The sequence below is a fragment of the Oncorhynchus gorbuscha genome, linkage group LG12, assembly GCF_021184085.1.
Source record: "Oncorhynchus gorbuscha isolate QuinsamMale2020 ecotype Even-year linkage group LG12, OgorEven_v1.0, whole genome shotgun sequence".
Lineage (NCBI taxonomy): Eukaryota > Metazoa > Chordata > Actinopteri > Salmoniformes > Salmonidae > Oncorhynchus > Oncorhynchus gorbuscha.
This window is the reverse complement of record NC_060184.1, coordinates 50,445,693-50,465,774: the sequence shown is the minus strand read 5'-3', so window position 1 is coordinate 50,465,774 and position 20,082 is coordinate 50,445,693. Positions and strand designations below refer to the sequence as shown.

Below are 20,082 nucleotides of genomic sequence, written 5' to 3'. Positions count from 1 at the left end.
TATGGCGCTTGTAATGAACACAAACATGACTGTAAGTCTTTCACAAATGAAATTACAAGAAAATGCAATTTCATAGACATACACACTTGGGCAAATATAAACGTATGCTTGCATACTCTCACACTCACACATACAAATACAAATACAGTGCATTCGGAAAGTATTCAGACCCCTTCTCCCTTTTTCCACATTTTGTTACGTTACAGCCTTATTCTAAAATGGATTAAATAGTTATTTTTCCCTCACCAATCTACACCAATACACCATAATGACAAAGCAAAGACACGTTTTTAGACATTTTTGCAAATGTATTGAAAATAAGAAACAGAAATACCTTATTTACATACAGTACTAGTCAAAGTTTGGATACCTGCTCATTTTCTTTATTTTATACTATTTTCTACATTGTAGAATAATAGTGAAGACATCAAAGACATTAGTTGTGTTGTGACAAAGTAGGGTTGGTATACAGAAGATATCCCTATTTGGTAAAAGACCAAGTCTATGTTATAGCAAGAACAGCTCAAATAAGCAAAGAGAAACGACAGTCCATCATTACTTTAAGACATGAAGGTCAGTCAATGCGGAACATTTCAAGAACTTTGAACGTTTCTTCAAGTGCAGTCGCAAAAACCATCAAGAGCTATGATGAAACTGGCTCTCATGAGGACCTCCACAGGAAAGGAAGACCCAGAGTTACCTCAGCTGCAAAGGATAAGGTCATTAGAGTTACAGCCTCAGAAATTGCAGCCCAAATAAATGCCTCAATGAATCCAAGTAACAGTCACATCAGCTGTTCAGAGGAGACTGCGTGAATCAGGCCTTCATGGTCGAATTTCTGCCAAGAAACCAATACTAAAGAACACAAATAAGAAGAAGAGACTTGTTTGGGCCAAGAAACACGAACAATGGACTTTAGACGGGTGGAAATATGTCCTTTGGTCAGATGAGTCCAAATTCAAGTTTTTGGGTTCCAACTTTGTGAGACACAGAGTAGGTGAGCGGATGATCTCTGCATGTGTAGTTCCCAGCGTGAAGCATGGAGGAGAGGTTGTGATGATGTGGGGGTGCTTTGCTGGTGACACTGTTTGTGATTCATTTAGAATTCAAATCAAACTTTATTTGTCACATGCGCCGAATACAACAAGTGTAGACCTTACCATGAAATGCTTACTTACAAGCCCCTAACCAACAGTGCAGTTCAAGAAGTGTTAAGAAATTATTTACCAAATAAACGAATGTAACACAATTACATAACAATAACGAGGCTATATACAGGGGGTACCGCGTCAGTGTGCGGGGGTACAGGTTCGAGGTAAAGTGAAGTGATTGAGCATAGATAATAAATAGCGAGTGGAAGCAGTGTACGTGTACAAAACAAATGGGGGGGGGTCAATGTAATAATGTAATAGTCGGGTGGCCATTTTTATGAATTGTTCGGCAGTGGCTTGGGGGTAGAAGCTGTTAAGGAGCCTTTTGGTCCTAGACTTGGTGCTCCGGTACCGCTTGCCGTGCAGTAGCAGAGAAACCAGTCCATGACTTGGGTGACTGGAGTCGACAACAGCCACACTTGAAGCAGCGTTACCCATCGCTCCACAAAAGCCCGGCAAGGGGCATAACTACTCCAAGTCTCAGAGCGAGTGAAGTCTGAAACCCTATTAGCGCGCACGCCGCTAACTAGCTAGCCATTTCACATCGGAAACACCAGCCATTAGGCTGATAGGCTTGAAGTCATAAACAGCGCTGTGCTTGCGATGAGCTGCTGGCAAAACGCACGAAAGTGCCGTTTGAATGAATGCTTACGAGCCTGCTGCTGCCTACCATCGCTCAGTCAGACTGCTCTATCAAATCATAGACTTAGTTATAACACACACAAATACGAGCCTTTGGTCATTAATGTGGTCGAATCCGGAAACTATCATTTCGAAAACAAAACATTTATTCTTTCAGTGAAATATGGAACCGTTCGGTATGTTATCTAACGGGTGGCATCCCTAAGTCTAAATGTTCTTGTTACATTGCACAACCTTCAATGTTATGTCATAATTACGTAACATTCTGGCAAATTAGTTCGCAATGAGCCAGGATGCCCAAACTGTTGCATATACCCTGACTCTGCATGCAATGAACGCAAGAAAAGTGACACAATTTCACCTGGTTAATATTGCCTGCTAACCTTTATTTCTTTTAGCTAAATATGCATGTTTAAAAATATATACTTCTGTTTATTGATTTTAAGAAAGTCATTGGTGTTTATGGTTAGGTACTGTCGTCCAACAATTGTGCTTTTTTTTTCACAAATGCGCTTATGTTAAATCATTCCCCCAGCGTTGCATCGATTATATGCAACACAGGACACGCTAGATAAACTAGTAATATCATCAACCATGTGTAGTTAGAACTAGTGATTATGATTGATTGATTGTTTTTTATACGTTTAATGCAACTTACCTTGGCTTCTACTGCATTCACGTAACAGGCAGTCTCCACAGTCTCCTTGTGGAGTGCAACGAGAGGCAGGTGGTTATAGCTTTGGACTAGTTAACTGTAAGGTTGCAAGATTGGATCCCCCGAGCTTACAAGGTGAAAATCTGTCATTCTGCCCCTGAACAAGGCAGTTAACCCACCGTTCCTAGGCCGTCTTTGAAAATAGGAATGTGATCGTCTTCTCTTTTTTTTTAACAAAATCGGCGCCCCAAAAATACCGATTTCCGATTGTTATGAAAACTTGAAATCGGCCCTAATTAATCGGTCGACCTCTATTGCCTACCCTTACCACCTGGGGCCGGCCCATCAGGAAGTCCAGGATCCAGTTGCAGAGGGAGGTGCTTAGTCCCAGGGTCCTTTGCTTAGTGATGAACTTCGTGGGCACTATGGTGTTGAACGCTGAGCTTTATTCAATGAACAGCATTCTCACATAGGTGTTCCTTTTGTCCAGGTGGGAATGGGCAGTGTGGAGTGTGAAAAAAAAGTTAATGGCTACCGACATGAGTGCTATGGGTCAGTAATTATTTAGGCAGGTTACCTTCGCATCCTTGGGCACAGGGACTATGGTGGTCTGCTTGAAACATGTAGGTATTACAGACTCAGTCAGGGAGAGGTTGAAAATGTCAGTGAAGACAGTTGGTCCGCGCATGCTTTGAGTACACGTCCTGGTAATCCATCTGGCTCCGCGGCTTTGCAAGGCACACTTAACCAGCATGGCTACCACAGCATTCTACAGCGATATGCCATCCCATCTGGTTTGCGCTTAGTAGGACTATCATTAGTTTTTCAACAGTACAATGACCCAACACACCTCCAGGCTGTGTAAAGGCTATTTCACCAAGAAGGAGAGTGATGGAGTGCTGCATCAGATGACCTGGCCTCCACAGTCACCCAACCTCAACCCAATTGAGATGGTTTGGGATGAGTTGCACCGCAGAGTGAAGGAAAAGCAGCCAACAAGGGCTCACCATATGTGGAAACTCCTTCAAGACTGTTGGAAAAGCATTCCATTTGAAGCTGGTTGAGAGAATTCCACGAGTGTGCAAAGCTATCAAGGCGTAGGGTGGCTATTTGAAGAATCTCAAAAAGAAAATATATTTTGATTTAACACTTTTTTTTGGTTACGACATGGTTCCATCTGTGTTATTTCATAGTTTTGATGTCTTCACTATTATTCTACATCATTCTACATTATTGGTAATGGTGAGAGGTTAGCATTTTGTGGGGGGAGGGGGGTTCAGCTTTTGCAGCTTTTTCAAACATCAATATTCATAATTAATTCATGATTTGTCTTTAGCAATGCAATATCAGGATGAGTTTATCTACACACTTTGAAAGAAAAGAACTGCAGTCATTATTCACCATTCAGTTCCTATTGGGCAAAAAAAACAACACAAAACACAACCAAAACAAATTGCAAATGCATCCAACAAGTGTGTAGTCGCAAGCTTCATGTAGTCATTGTGTGCTCGGAGTATGGGACCAAATACTACACTTTTGACTACTTTAAAACCCTATTAGTGAAACATTATGACATGTTCAAATGAGGGGACTAGATCTATTTCTAAAAGGTAAAATATTCAAAATACTGGAGTATAGAGCCAAATGTAACATTTTAGCTTCACTTTCTAAATGCATACGGAGGGTACACACGAGCGAACAACAGACGGTACTCTTTACAGAATTGTATACTTAAGAGATAGCTCTTGCTGTTTTGCCCTTGAACAAATATGTGTGCTGATGCGCCTCAATAAATATCCCACTTATCTAGAAATCAATAATACATTAAATGGACGCCAAAACAACATGACTCCAGTTTAGCTCTAGTGTTTGCTCTCTCCCCCAACCGAGGGCCCTTTGCTGTTGTGGCTAGGGTCAAACCTTTCTCCTCCGTCCTTTGCCATTCTGCAGTGCAGTCACACTTCCTGCCTCCACCAGCAGATGGCAGTGTTGTGCAACAGGGGGCAGAGCCAGAGGTGAGCTTGGGAGTGGTGGGAGTGTCCCATTTGGGGAGCGTGAGGCAGGAAGACACTCTGTTGGGCCCCAGGGGAGGGGAGCTGGTTCAGCGGCCCAAACAAAGGCTCGTTCCAGGGGAGAGGACCTGGAATGTCCCCCTCACGCTGCAGCAATAGTTCCCAGCCAGCAATCCACCCCTAGACTTTTACTGAAGCCATCCGAGAAGAGGGAATAGTACGGAATCACTGAATCAGTAGTCTTACGCTTTTGCTTCAGTGAAATATACAGAATGTGTCAAAAGACTGTTCGGGTTTTCACGATAGTGTGAAAGCCACCCTACTGTAGTGCACACGCAAGCACTTCTGTTGTCATCTGATGACAATGAAGCTATTTTCAGCCGAATATTGCAATAATGTACGTCCCTGATCACTATTGAAGAAAAACAAAACGTGACTCCTGTCAATTCACAGTTAGACTCACCTGCTTTTTTTTAGACTCACCTGCTCCCGCTTTTTTACAAACAAACACGTGACTGGCTCAACTGTTCTGGGGAACTATGGTGAGCTTCATAATGTGACAGGTGAAATGAAAGATGCGATCTGCTTCATCTCCTGACGTATTGCACTAGTTGACTGCAAATATTTACATCAGTATCTACAAATATCAAAATGTATACGGAAAAACATCAAAGAAATAGTTTCAACGGTGTTGACGGTATACCGCCCAAGCCAAGTACGTCCTCATTTCTCTCTGTTCTGGAACGTTCTCTTCCATTTTGTGGCTTTGGAACACGACCCAGTTGGCTGACCAGTTGATACTGTACCTTGAGACCCTTTGTGCGTTGACCATTGATGGTGCTACTGTCAACACCGTTCATGTGGCTGTTGCCAGGCGGAGACTATGATCTGTAGCAAGGACTATAATTGAGATTGTTTTATGGCTCTGTAACCCTTGTTCTTCTTACCTGCAGGCACTAACACTGGGGAAATAAATAGGCATGCAAAACTGGGGTGACGTATGATGTTACGCTGTGTGTGTGTGTGTCACTTTAATGGGACCAGTTCACACTGGAGTGGGGGTTGATTGCATATCAATGGAAGTGTCCCGCTGCCCTGTCAAGAACATTGCTCTGCTGCAATGCTCTTGACATTAATCCGCGGGAGAGGGTTGTTCTTCAATGACTTTGTCAAACTACACACCAAACCACATGTGCCCGCATATGCACACACAGACCCACACTTGTATTTTATTTCCACATTTCCCTCTCACTCTTCACTGCGGGGACTTTGTTAACCACACCCTGCCACTCTCTCTCTCTCCCTCCCACTCTAACACACACAGATACACACACCCACACTCTCACAGACTAGCTCCCCGCTTATGCTTATTCTTACTCTCTCAACTCTTGCCCCCCCCCCCCCCCCCATTTCTTCACTGCGGCAGATCAGTGTGCCTTCCGTTACCAAGGCAACTCTTCATTCATTCCCCCCCACATACACACACACACACACACCCACCCTCCCTCACTAACTCATACAAACGCATACATGCACCCTTTCCCTTAGGAACGATGAGACAATAAGAAAAAGATGGCAGAGAGGGTATTAAATTAAATGTGTGGGGTTCTCTCTCCAGACGGGACCAGCAGCCGGGTTGCCGGGGGGGGGTTTAAAGCATGACCAGCCATAATCTGAGCATGGACGGAGTGTGCCACAGGCTTGGGGTTAAGGGACAGATCAAAGGAGGATGGAGGGGTGAAATAAGTGATGCGGGGGAGAGGAGGTCTCCATTAGTGCTGGCGTTCCCACTTAGATATTCATTAGAGCGCCGGTGTGTAATCCCTTGGCACGCTTTGATTCCACGGGGAGCTGAAGGGTGGGCAAGGGTGTGTGTGATGGAGAGGGGGCGCTACTGAGGGGCCTCCCCAGAACCTGACCATCGCATATGGGACCCGGTGTTAATGACGGCACGTGTCACCCCCCCCTACCCCAAAATCCCCCCGCCTCAGTTTAGTCACGCCCCGGAGGGCACAGTAGACCCCACCAATGTGATTTAAAATTGTGTTCGGCTGACAATTAGCGTCCCTTCAAGTCCCTGTGCCAGAGGCCCACAAGCTCCCAAGGGACAGCAGAGAGGCGTGGGGCGTGTGGATAGGCTGGTGGGGGGAGGGGCATTGGTTCAGGTGGCACCTAAAGTCTTAATCCACCTCCCTTCCCCTTATACACTGAATAAATCATGTGCCAATTCTGACCCGTCCCCTCTCGATGTCTACATTCTCATTACACAACCTTCTGTCAGATCTGGCCTTTTTTTTCTATTTATTTTACGAGTTAAAGATTTTAATCAGTCCCTAAACCCCACGCCCCCCTGGCCTCTGACTGACGCTTTTCTTTGATTATTAATGCCAGTTCCCCCTCGTAGGAAAAGGACCCAGGGAAAAAAGGGATAGGGAAAGAAAACGCTGCTGATGTGTGATTAGGAAAAGATTGAGATTGAGAAAAGGAAGGAAGGGTTGATCAAAACAATTGATATCTTGGTAAAAGCAGGGATCAGTATCTCTATCTAGAGACAAAGAGAGAGACTGCAGTATACAAACCAGAATAGCTATAGACTAAGGAGAGAAATAAAGGGGGATAAAGAGAGGGCGTAGGGGGGAGAGGGAGAAACCAGTTAATGCTGTGACCCCTCATGTTTTGTTAAGGTGGCAACTCCTCCCACTCTCTGGCCCCTCACCCCAAAGCAATTGGCAGGTGGCCCTCCCCCTCCCCTCACCTTCCCCTCCTCTAGCGCCAGTCCCAGTGGTCCCACTGCAGGCAATCACTAGTGGGACAGAGGGTGGAGACAGCTGGTCCACGCACACACACACACACGCCAGCTACCACTCCCTGTCCCCTGAGTCTGCAGGGCCTGCAAAAAACAGCAGTTTGTGCCGCGTTCCATTTGAGTCAGCTTGCCTTCGCATGGGCCAAAAAGACCCAGACAAACGGAGAGGAAGAGGGACCGAGAGAGGGCGAGAGGATGTCATTGAGAGGGCAAAGTGGAGAGTCAGTGTGGCCTAATTAACACACTGGATTGATGCAGTGCCTTAGGTCACCTTTGCGAATACGTCATACACTGAGTGTACAAAACATTATGAATACCTGCTCTTTCCATGACTTAGCTTTCACCTGGATAGTCTATGATCACTTATTGATGTCACTTGTTAAAAAATTATTTTTAGGCCTTGAGACAATTTAGACATGGATTGTGTCTGTGTCATTCAGAGGGTGAATGGGCAAGACAAAAGATTTAAGAGCCTTTGAACGGGGTATGGTTGTAGTGTCCAGGCACGGCACTGTTGCGGTGACTGTATTACCGCCACGGAAATGTCCTCTTGTGCACATGCATTGGTAGTACCCAACTCGCTAAATACCATCAGGTCGCTAATGGCCTGGTACTCAGGGCTCTATTGTCCCTCTAAGTCTGACATCAATGCAATCGAAAATCACATCAAACACTTGTCGTTAAAACATTTTGCTTTTAAAACTCACCTTACTGTGATTGATCAATTTGAAGAACGAAGTTCAACAACAGGTTGAAACTGAGTGGGAAACGTGATCATTGTGGATGTTGTTCAAAGCCTAACACAACAAAATGTACAGGACTTTTGTGGTGTATAATTCATTACAGCCATAAGAATATTGTAAGGCGTTCACTCAATGCTGTACAATTTTTTTTTTTCACCTTTATTTAACCAGGTAGGCTAGTTGAGAACAAGTTCTCATTTGCAACTGTGACCTGGCCAAGATTAAGCATAGCAATTCGACACATACAACAACACAGTTACACATGGAATAAACAAAACCTCAATAATACAGTAGAACAAAAGAAAACAATCTATACACAGTGAGTGCAAATTAGGTAAGATAAGGGAGTTAAGGCAATAAATAGGCCATGGTGGCAAAGTAATTACAATATAGCAATTAAACACTGGAATGGCAGATGTGCAGAAGATGAATGTGCAAGCAGAGATACTGGGGTGCAAAGGAGCAAGATAAATAAATACAGTTTGGGGATGAGGTAGGTAGATAGCTGGGCTGTTTATAGATGGCCTATGAACAGGTGCAGTGATCTGTGAGCTGCTCTGACAGCTGGTGCTTAAAGCTAGTGAGGGAGATATGAGTCTCCAGCTTCAGAGATTTTTGCAGTTCGTTCCAGTCATTGGCAGCAGAGAACTGGAAGGAAAGATGACTAAATGAGAAATTGGCTTTGGGGGTGACCAGTGACATATTCCTGCTGGAGTGCGTGCTACGTGTAGGTGCTGCTATGGAGACTTGTAGATGACCTATAGCCAGTGGGTTTGGCGACGAGTATGAAGCGAGGGCCAACCAGCGAGAGCGTACAGGTCGCAATGGTGGGCAGTGTATGGGGCTTTGGTGACAAAACGGATGGCACTGTGATAGACTGCATCCAGTTTGTTGAGTTGAGTGTTGGAGGCTATTTTATAGATGACATCACCGAAGTCGAGGATCGGTAGGATGATCAGTTTTACGAGGGTATGTTTGGCAGCATGAGTGAAGTATGCTTTGTTGCGATATAGGAAGCCAATTCTAGATTTAATTTTGGATTGGAGATGCTTAATGTGAGTCTACAGTCTAACCAGACACCGAGGTATTTGTAGTTGTCCACGTATTCTAAGTCCGAGCCGTCCGGAGTAGTGATGCTGGACGGGCAAGCAGGTGCTGGCAGTGATCGGTTGAATAGCATGCATTTAGTTTTACTTGCGTTTAAGAGCAGTTGGAGGCCACGGAAGGAGAGTTGTATGGCATTGAAGCTCGTCTGGAGGTTAGTGAACACAGTGTCCAAAGAAGGTCCAGAAGTATACATAATAGTCTCTTCTGCGTAGAGGTGTACCAGAGACTCACCAGCAGCAAGAGCAACATCATTGATGTATACAGACAAGGGAGTCGGCTCGAGGATTGAACCCTGTGGCACCCCCATAGAGACTGCCAGAGGTCCAGACAACAGGCCTTCCGATTTGACACACTGAACTCTATCAAAGAAGTAGTTGGTAAACCAGGCGAGGCAATCATTTGATAAACCAAGGCTGTCGAGTCTGCCAATAAGAATGTGGTGATTGACAGAGTCGAAAGCCTTGGCCAGGTCGAGATTGTCTAGCCAGATTGTCTAGCCCGGCTGATTTGTATGGGTCCAGATTTTGCATCTCTTTCAGAACATCAGCTATCTGGATTTGGGTAACGGAGAAATGGTGGGGGCTTTGGCGGTTTGCTGTGGAGAGTGCCGGGCAGGTGACCGGGATAGGGGTAGCCAGGTGGAAAGCATGGCCAGCCGTAGAGAAATGCTTATTGAAATTCTCAATTATAGTGGATTTATCGGTGGTGACAGTGTTTCCTAGCATCAGAGCAGTGGGCAGCTGGGAGGAGCTCCATGGACTTTAAAGTGTCCCAGAACTTTTTTGAGTTAGTACTATAGGATGTACATTTCTGTTTGAAATAGCTAGCCTTAGCTTTCCTAACTGCCTGTGTATATTTGTTCCTAACTTCCCTGAAACGTTGCTTATCAAGAGGGCTATTAGATGCTAATGCAGAATGCCACAGGATGTTTTTGTGCTGTTCAAGGGCAGACAGGTCTGGAGTGAACCAAGGACTATATCTATTCCTAGTTCTACATTTTTTGAGAGGGGCATGCTTATTTAAGATGGTGAGGAAGGCACTCTTAAAGAATAGCCAGCCATCATCTACTGACGGAATGAAGTCAATGTCATTCCAGGATACCCCGGCCAGGTCAATTAGAAATGCCTGCTCGCACAAGTGTTTTAGGGAGCGTTTGACAGTGATGAGGGGTGGTCGTTTGGTCGCAGACCCATTAGGGATGCAGGCAATGAGGCAGTGATCGCTGAGATCCTGATTGAAAACAGCAGAGGTGTATTTGGAGGGCGAGTTAGTTAGGATGACATCTAAGAGGGTGCCTGTGTTTACGGATTTAGAGTTGTACCTGATAGGTTCATTGATAATTTGTGTGAGATTGAGGGCATCAAGCTTGGATTGTAGGATGGCCGGGGTGTTACGCATGTCCCAGTTTATGTCACCTAGTAGCACGAGCTCAGAAGATAGGTGGGGGGCAATCAATTCACATATGGTATCGAGGGCACAGCTGAGGGCAGAGGAAGGTCTATAGCAAGCGGCAACAGTGAGAGACATGTTTCTGGAAACGTGCATTTTTAGAAGTACAAGTTTGAATTGTTTGGGTACAGACTTGGATAGTAATACAGAACAACTCTGCATGCTATCTTTGCAGTAGATTGTAACACCGCCCCCTTTGGCAGTTCTATCTTGGCGGAAAATGTTATAGTTAGCGATGGAGATTTCAGGGTTTTTGGTGGTTTTCCTTAGCCAGGATTCAGACATGGCTAAGACATCTGGGTTGGCAGAGTGTGCTAAAGCAGTGAGTAAAACAAATGTAGGGAGTAGGCTTCTAATGTTAACATGCATGAAACCAAGGCTTTTACGGTTACAGAAGTCAACAAATGAGAGCACCTGGGGAGTGGGAGTGGAGCTAGGCACTGCAGGACCTGGATTAACATCTACATCACCAGAGGAGAAGTAGGATAAGAGTGCGGCTAAATGCTATACAAACTGGCCGTCTAGCACGTTCGGAACAGAGAGTAAAAGGAGCAGGTTTCTGGGCACGATAGCATAGATTCAGGGCATAGTGTACAGACAAAGGTAAGGTAGGATGTGAGTACATTGGAGGTAAACCTAGGCATTGAGTAATGATGAGAGAGATATAGTCTCTATAGACGTTTAAACCAGGTGATGTCATCGCATATGTAGGAGGTGGGACAACATGGTTGGTTAAAACCTCTTATGGCTGCGATCCCCGTACAGGGATCAACATACTGAGCAGGGCTAACATGGTAAGCAGGGATAGAGGCGCTACAGTGAAATAAGACACTAATCACTAACCAGGACAATAATGGACGAGGCATATTGATATTAGAGAGAGGCAATCGTAGCCAAGTGAACAAATGGGTCCAGTGAGTGGTTGGGCTGACTGGGGACACGGCGATTCAGACAGTTAGCAAGCCGATGCTAAACAAGCTAGCAGTTTTTTTATTTTTTATTTATTTTTTATTTCACCTTTATTTAACCATGTAGGCTAGTTGAGAACAAGTTCTCATTTGCAACTGCGACCTGGCCAAGATAAAGCACAGCAGTGTGAACAGACAACACAGAGTTACACATGGAGTAAACAATTAACACAGTAGGGGAAAAAAAGAGGGGGGAGTCTATATACATTGTGTGCAAAAGGCATGAGGTAGGCGAATAATTACAATTTTGCAGATTAACACTGGAGTGATAAATGATCAGATGGTCATGTTCAGGTAAAGATATTGGTGTGCAAAAGAGCAGAAAAGTAAATAAGTAAAAACAGTATAGGGATGAGGTAGGTAAAAATGGGTGGGCTATTTACCGATAGACTATGTACAGCTGCAGCGATCGGTTAGCTGCTCAGATAGCAGATGTTTGAAGTTGGTGAGGGAGATAAAAGTCTCCAACTTCAGCGATATTTGCAATTCGTTCCAGTCACAGGCAGCAGAGAACTGGAACAAAAAGCGGCCAAATGAGGTGTTGGCTTTAGGGATGATCAGTGAGATACACCTGCTGGAGCGCGTGCTACGGATGGGTGTTGCCATCGTGACCAGTGAACTGAGATAAGGCAGAGCTTTACCTAGCATGGACTTGTAGATGACCTGGAGCCAGTGGATCTGGCGACGAATATGTAGCGAGGGCCAGCCGACTAGAGCATACAAGTCGCAGTGGTGGGTGGTATAAGGTGCTTTAGTGACACAACGGATGGCACTGTGATAAATTGCATCCAGTTTGCTGAGTAGAGTGTTGGAAGCAATTTTGTAGATGATATCGCCGAAGTCGAGGATCGGTAGGATAGTCAGTTTTACTAGGGTAAGTTTGGCGGCATGAGTGAAGGAGGCTTTGTTGCAGAATAGAAAGCCGACTCTTGATTTGATTTTCGATTGGAGATGTTTGATATGAGTCTGGAAGGAGAGTTTACAGTCTAGCCAGACATCTAGGTACTTATAGATGTCCACATATTCAAGGTTGGAACCATCCAGGGTGGTGATGCTGGTCAGGCGTGCGGGTGCAGGCAGCAAACGGTTGAAAAGCATGCATTTGGTTTTACTAGTGTTTAAGAGCAGTTGGAGGCCACGGAAGGAGTGTTGTATGGCATTGAAGCTCGTTTGGAGGTTAGATAGCACAGTGTCCAAGGACGGGCTGGAAGTATATAGAATGGTGTCGTCTGCGTAGAGGTGGATCAGGGAATCGCCCGCAGCAAGAGCAACATCATTGATATATACAGAAAAAAGAGTCGGCCCGAGGATTGAGCCCTGTGGCACCCCCATAGAGCCTGCCAGAGGACCGGACAGCATGCCCTCCGATTTGACACACTGAACTCTGTCTACAAAGTAAATGGAGAACCATGCAAGGCAGTCATCTGAAAAACCGAGGCTACTGAGTCTACCGATAAGAATATGGTGATTGACCGAGTCGAAAGCCTTGGCGAGGTCGATGAAGACGGCTGCACAGTACTGTCTTTTATCGATGGCGGTTATGATATCGTTTAGTACCTTGAGCTTGGCTGAGGTGCACCCGTGACCGGCTCGGAAACCAGATTGCATAGCGGAGAAGGTACGGTGGGATTCGAGATGGTCAGTGACCTGTTTGTTGACTTGTTCTTTCGAAGACCTTAGATAGGCAGGGCAGGATGGATATAGGTCTGTAACAGTTTGGGTCCAGGGTGTCTCCACCTTTGAAGAGGGGGATGACTGCGGCAGCTTTCCAATCCTTGGGGATCTCAGACGATATGAAAGAGGTTGAACAGGCTGGTAATAGGGGTTGCGACAATGGCGGCGGATAGTTTCAGAAATAGAGGGTCCAGATTGTCAAGCCCAGCTGATTTGTATGGGTCCAGGTTTTGCAGCTCTTTCAGAACATCTGCTATCTGGATTTGGGTAAAGGAGAACCTGGAGAGGCTTGGGCGAGTAGCTGCGGGGGGGCGGAGCTGTTGGCCAAGGTTGGAGTAGTCAGGCGGAAGGCATGGCCAGCCGTTGAGAAATGCTTGTTGAAGTTTTCGATAATCATGGATTTATCGGTGGTGACCGTGTTACCTAGCCTCAGTGCAGTGGGCAGCTGGGAGGAGGTGCTCTTGTTCTCCATGGACTTCACAGTGTCCCAGAACTTTTTGGAGTTGAAGCTACAGGATGCAAACTTCTGCCTGAAGACGCTGGCCTTAGCTTTCCTGACTGACTGTGTGTATTTGTTCCTGACTTCCCTGAACAGTTGCATATCGCGGGGACTATTCGATGCTATTGCAGTCCGCCACAGGATGTTTTTGTGCTGGTCGAGGGCAGTCAGGTCTGGAGTGAACCAAGGGCTGTATCTGTTCTTAGTTCTGCATTTTTTGAACGGAGCATGCTTATCTAAAATGGTGAGGAAGTTACTTTTAAAGAATGACCAGGCATCCTCAACTGACGGGATGAGGTCAATGTCCTTCCAGGATACCCGGGCCAGGTCTATTAGAAAGGCCTGCTCACAGAAGTGTTTTAGGGAGCGTTTGACAGTGATGAGGAGTGGTCGTTTGACTGCGGCTCCGTAGCGGATACAGGCAATGAGGCAGTGATCGCTGAGATCCTGGTTGAAGACAGCGGAGGTGTATTTGGAGGGCCAGTTGGTCAGAATGACGTCTATGAGGGTGCCCTTGTTTACAGATGTAGAGTTGTGCCTGGTGGGTTCCTTGATGATTTGTGTGAGATTGAGGGCATCTAGCTTAGATTGTAGGGCTGCCGGGGTGTTAAGCATATCCCAGTTTAGGTCACCTAACAGAACAAACTCTGAAGCTAGATGGGGAGCGATCAATTCACAAATGGTGTCCAGGGCACAGCAGGGTGCTGAGGGGGGTCGGTAGCAGGCGGCAACAGTGAGAGACTTATTTCTGGAGAAAGTATTTTTCAAAATCAGCAGTTCGAACTGTTTGGGTATGGACCTGGAAAGTATGACATTACTTTGCAGGCTATCTCTGCAGTAGACTGCAACTCCTCCCCCTTTGGCAGTTCTATCTTGACGGAAGATGTTATAGTTTGGTATGGAAATCTCAGAATTTTTGGTGGCCTTCCTGAGCCAGGATTCAGACACGGCAAGGTCATCAGAGTTAGCAGAGTGTGCTAAAGCAGTGAGTAAAACGAACTTAGGGAGGAGGCTTCTGATGTTGACATGCATGAAACGAAGGCTTTTTTGATCACAGAAGTCAACAAATGAGGGTGCCTGGGGATGCAGGGCCTGGGTTTACCTCCACATCACCCGCGGAACAGAGGAGGAGTAGTATGAGAGTGCGGCTAAAGGCTATCAAAACTGGTTGCCTAGAGCGTTGGGGACAGAGAATAAAAGGAGCAGATTTCTGGGCATGGAAGAATATATTCAGGGCATATAGCGCAGACAGGGGTATGGTGGGGTGCGGGTACAGCGGAGGTAAGCCCAGGCACTGGGTGATGATGAGAGAGGTTGTATCTCTGGACATGCTAGTTGTAATGGGTGAGGTCACCGCATGTGTGGGAGGTGGGACAAAGGAGGTATCAGGGGTATGAAGAGTGGAACTAACCATTGTAAACTAAAACAATGATAACTAACCTGAACAACAGTATACAAGGCATATTGACATTTGAGAGAGACATACAGCGAGGCATACAGTAATCACAGGTGTTGAATTGGGAGAGCTAGCTAAAGCAGTAGCTAAAACAGTAGGTGAGACAACAACAGCTAATCAGCTAGCACAACAACAGCAGGTAAAATGGCGTTGACTGGGCAGGGAGGGTCGGATTAACTACACACAGAGCCTGAGTGCGGCCGGGGCCGACAGATAAAACATAAACAAGCAGACTGGAGTACCGTGATTAATGGACAGTCCAGCATGCATCAGCTGTGTAGCCAAGTGATCAGTGTCCAGGGGGGCAGCGGTGGATGGGGCAGGGACGCTGGACTGGCGAGTGTTATCCAGGTTAAAGAAAACTGTCTGGCTGTGCAAAAGGTAAAAGCTGCTAGCAGTGGCTAACAATGACTAAATAGCTTGTAGCTAGTTAGCTGGTTAGCTTCTGGAGGTTCTTCAGTGTGTTTTAAAAATAATAGCGATTCCGTATCACATTCGGTGAGGCAGGTTACCGGAAGGTATAAACAAATTAAAAATTGAAAAGAGAGAAAGTAAATATGAGTCCAGTGAGTGTTTGGGACGCGGCGATTCAGACGGTTAGCAGGTCTGTGCTAACAAGCTAACAGTTAGTAGGTCAGGGCTAAACAAGGTAGCAGTTAGCGGACCGGGGCTAAACAAGCTAGCAGTTAGCAGGCCGAATTAGCAAGCAAGGAGATAGCAAGGGCTAGAAAGTTAGCCTTTGGGGGACGTCGCGATGGGGTGAGTCTGTTTATTCCTCTTCATGCGGTGACATCGATAGACTGGTCGTGGGTCCAGATATTGTAGCCCAGGAGTATGCTTCGGTGGTAACACAGGAGCTCTGGCCGGGCTAGCTTCAAGCTAAGTGGGTGGAAACGCTAGCCAGGAGTAATCATCCGGGGTTGTGGTTAGCTAGATAGCTAGTTGTGAAGAAACCAGCTGAAAATGTTCCGTTTGTGGTGGGAATCCGGGGATAAAAAATAATAGGTCCATTATGCTCTGGTTAGAGTCGCGTTGTTCGGACTGGCGAGAGCTTTCCGAGCTAAAGGTTAGCTGATGACCGGTTAGCTGAAGACCGCTAGCAATGGTTTGCTGACTGATAGCTGGTAGCTAGCTGGCTAGCTTCAGTTGAGGGGTTCCGGATCAAAAGTAGATATAAATACTTTAGAAAAAAATAGCTACATTGGGTGAGGCGGGTTGCAGGAGAGTATTTAGAAGTTGAGGTTTAGCAAAATGTTTTAAAAGATATGCGAAGTTAAAAATAAAAATAAACGATATATACAAGGGACACGACACGACAAGACGTCCGACTGCTATGCCATCTTGGATTCATAATGCTGACCGGGGCTGGCAAGCTAGCAGTTAGCAGACCAGGTCAGCCAGCAAGCAGTAAGCAGGGGCTAGCAGTTAGCTGACCGGAGCAAGGCAAGCTAGCAGTTAGCAGACCGGGGCTAGCAAGTTAGCCTTTAGGGGACGTTGCGATGGGGGCAAGTCTGTTTTTGCCTCTTCGTGCGGTGACGTCGATAGACCAGTCGTGGAATTAGTATGGTTCCAAGTATCTCTAGGTAGTTAGCAGAATGGGCCTTCAGCCGGCGTCGCGCCTGAGGGGCCTGTTGGAATCCTCAGGCAGATTATGTCGGTATTCCAGTCGCAGAGGATCGGCGGAGTTCCGTGCCCCGTACCGGCAGTGGAAGGGGTCCGGATATTGAAGCCCAGGAGTGGGCTTCGGTGGTAGCACAGGAGCCCTGGCCGGGCTAGCTTCAGACTAATTGGTGCTTGCTCCGGGATGGAAACGCTAGCCAGGAGTGGTCACCTCTCTACAATGTAGAGAAAAACAGGGCAATTCAAGAAAGAGCTACAAAATGAATGTCAAACGTAGTTTTCTTTGCCCTATGTCATTATAAATTGCATTGTTCTCTATTATAACCTTAATTACACTTGTACTTGATAGTGTTGATGACATAAGAGCGTTAATTTGCTGTGGCCGTTGCTAGTTTAGACTACACTGCTCTTGGTTGTGTTTCTTCCATATTTGGGATTGTGAGGTTGGACCATTTTGGAAGCATTTCCGCTGGTTGGACCAATCAAAATCAACTTGATACCTTTGTCATTTTCACCTCCAGATAATTGGCTTTCATTGCCAATGGAAACCGGAACAGATTGTCTTCGGAGGGTGGATATTGAAACTCAGTCTGCTAGATTTGTAAATAAATCTAAATTTAGTCCCTATTTAGTTTTGTATTCAGCGGATTTAATTTAGAAATAGCCCATGTTTTCACTCATTAACCTGCAGCCACTAGTTACCTTGTCAGTTGACATTTGAACATAGCGCTGTTCTGTCACGGAGCAGCGCCGCAGACTTCTATTGAGTATTATACAGTGGGTGGATATAACCTGAATGCTGATGGGTTAAAACCGCATTCCTGCCGGTGTTTATTCCGCAAGTTGACGCTGGCTAAATCTATGACATTCAAATGCCTATTTATTCAGTTCCATCTGACTGCAATCCATTGCCTCATCAGCCCAGCCAAGCAACTTATGAACTTCATCTTCACTATAAAAAGCATTAAGACATTATCTCATTTATTTTAGACTAACATTCCGTTTTCAACAGCGGAGATGTGTATAAACCTTGCTGTCTGTCTCTCCGACATTTGCAACATTGTTTCAATATTCAAATTTGATCTCCTGCTGTCCCATAGTAATGTAATGAACGTGTCGGGACGAGACAGACGGGCAGGCAGCGTTTCTCAGCCAATCGAAATCATGATTCAACTGGCATAATATTTTGGGATATAAAGATAAGTCGTAAGTTTACATACACTTAGGTTGGAGTCATTAAAACTCGTTTTTCAACCACTCCTCAAATTTCTTTTAAATTAACAAACTACAAGTTTGGCAAGTCTGTTAGGATGTCTACTTTGTGCATGACACATAATATTTTTCTAACAGTTGTTTACAGACAGATTATTTCACTTATAATTCACTGTATCACAATTCCAGTGGGTCAGAAGTTTACATACACTAAGTTGACTGTGCCTTTAAAAGCTTGGAAAATTCCAGAAAACGATGTCATGGCTTTAGGTTATGATAAGCTATTTGACATAATTTGAGTCAGTTGGAGGTGTACTTGTGGATATATTTCAAGTCCTACCTTCAAACGCAGTGCCTCTGCTTGACATCATGGGAAAGTAAAAAGAAATCACCCAAGACCTCAGAAGAAAAAAATTGTCGACCTCCACAAGTCTGGTTCATCCTTTGGAGCAATTTCCAAACGCCTGAAGGTACGACGTTCATCTGTACAAACAACAATACGCTAATATAAACACCATGGGACCATGCAGCTGTCATACCGCTCAGGAAGGAGGCGAGTTCCGTCTCCTAGAGATGAATGTACTTTGGTGCAAACAGTGCAAATCAATCCCAGAACAACAGCAAAGGACCTTGTGATGATGCTGGAGGAAACAAAAGTATCTATATTCACAGTAAAACGAGTCCTATATCGACATAACCTGAAAGGTCGCTCAGCAAGGAAGAAGCCACTGCTCCAAAACCGCCATAAAGAAGCCAGACTACGGTTTGCAACTGCACATGGGGACAAAGATCGTACTTTTTGGAGAAATGTCCTCTGGTCTGATGAAACAAAAATACAACTGTTTGGCCATAATGACCATTGTTATGTTTGGAGGAAAAAGGGGGAGGCTGGAACCAACCAAAATTGGTACCTGAGATATTCCATTCATAAACGCTGATTTAATTTTTCAGTTTCAAATCGTGTTGCCACAGTTTTCCCTACTTGTTGTTAGTTAACGACGCATTCATTAAATTGTCTGTCTGCTTTGTCTGTGTGTGTGAGAGAGAGGGTTTTTTAAGAGAGAGGTGTGTGTGTGTGTGTGTGTGTGTGTGTGTGTGTGTGTGTGTGTGTGTGTGTGTGTGTGTGTGTGTGTGTGTGTGTGTGTGTGTGTGTGTGTGTGTGTGTGTGTGTGTGTGTGTGTGTGTGTGTGTGTGTGTGTGTGTGTGTCCTTCGCTGACTCGGCATTCAATGGAGTAAGATTTGTGATGTGAGGCTCATTTGAAGGAACGATGGCGTCTGGCACCCCTCACGAGCATGGGGCCTTGTCCATCCCGGAGGGAATCGACAGACAGGGAACAAAGCACTCTGGGAAAGGAGACAAGCTCTCGGCTTGTAGAAAGTTGTTTGTAAAAAATGGTGTCAGTCACGAGGCTCTGCTCAGCAAACAAATACTTGTGTTTCGAAACTGGTGAGCCAGGGAAAGACTGCTTGTTATGTGGAGAGTTGGGGGAGGGAGGGGTAGAATCTATAGAAAGAGAAGACACTGATAAGGCACAGTGTGCTGCTGCATGGTAACGTGTCGTATCATCTGACAATCATTCAGACATATAGCCTGCTTCAAACTGTGAAGGAGATGTGTGTGTGCGTGTGTGCGCGTGTGCGCGTGTGTGCGTGCGTGCGTGCGTGTCTAAGTGAAACTGTGTTAGTGTGTTTCACTAACACTGTTTGTTTGCTACGAGATATAGGAACGCAACATAATGAAGACATGCAAATGCATCCATGAGTGCAGCAATTATATTAACGAGTACACAGCAGTTGTGCATTGTGGTTTTACCAAGCTGGAGTAAGAGATGTGCGGGGGCCTCGCATGCCTGTTGTCCGCCAAAACGCTGGTGTTGTGGTTGTCATGGCATTATTAATTGATCGGTTTATGAATGCTAATTTGTTTTCCCCACGATGCGGTGGGCGGGGAAGCCACGTGGGAGTGTGAGAGACAAGGATGCAAATTATAACACGGGTGGCGAACAAATACGAGGAGGAGGAGGAGGAGGAACGGAGGAGCGACGACGACACCACAGCAACTACACTTTTCCCTTACTCACCCACGC

At 45.6% G+C, this 20,082-nt stretch overlaps 1 protein-coding gene across 3 annotated transcripts in view; it reads left to right on the top strand.

The window, feature by feature from the left end:
- LOC123991111 (phenylalanine--tRNA ligase, mitochondrial-like) overlaps positions 1-20,082 on the top strand; it is a 150,646-nt gene that overhangs the window by 51,844 nt on the left and 78,720 nt on the right. The gene's annotated exons all lie outside the window — the stretch shown is intronic.